Below are 537 nucleotides of genomic sequence, written 5' to 3'. Positions count from 1 at the left end.
TGCAGCCATCCCTTAAAGCAGAGCAGCAAAGTACAAGATGGCTTGGGTCTAGAGGGCAGGAAAGAGCTCTCTGATGCCCTGTTCCATGAACGTACAGGTATGGGAGATTTCCAAGAAATTCAGAAATTTCATTCATGGTTACCTGCTAATTAGGGTCATTCCAGCTGGAGATGGAGGTCAAAGGAAGTTATCACTCCTGACTGGAGCTCCTGTCGCTATGAGGGACTGCAGCCACTGCTCAGGCTAGATACTAAGGGGTTCTCACAGAAGGTATAAGGGATTCTCACAGAAGGTATAAGCTGGTGGACATTGAATATGGGCCCCCTCTTCCAGCAACTAAACCATCAGGACAGGTGTAGACACCAGAACTGAAATTCAGCTGCCAGTTTCACTAAGTCTTCCAGTCCACTGAGCTCCATCAAGCCTGGAGTAGAAACGGCTCATAGCTGAGGTCTCTTCCTTAGTGGTATGGAGGAAGGTCATATTGACCTTAGTGTTTGGAGTTCTTCCCTTTCATAGAATCATAGAATCAACCGG

The sequence above is a fragment of the Acanthisitta chloris genome, unplaced genomic scaffold, assembly GCF_000695815.1.
Source record: "Acanthisitta chloris isolate BGI_N310 unplaced genomic scaffold, ASM69581v1 scaffold7351, whole genome shotgun sequence".
NCBI classification, from domain to species: Eukaryota; Metazoa; Chordata; class Aves; order Passeriformes; family Acanthisittidae; genus Acanthisitta; species Acanthisitta chloris.
The sequence above is the reverse complement of the archived record's forward strand: the minus strand, read 5'-3'. Positions refer to the sequence as shown.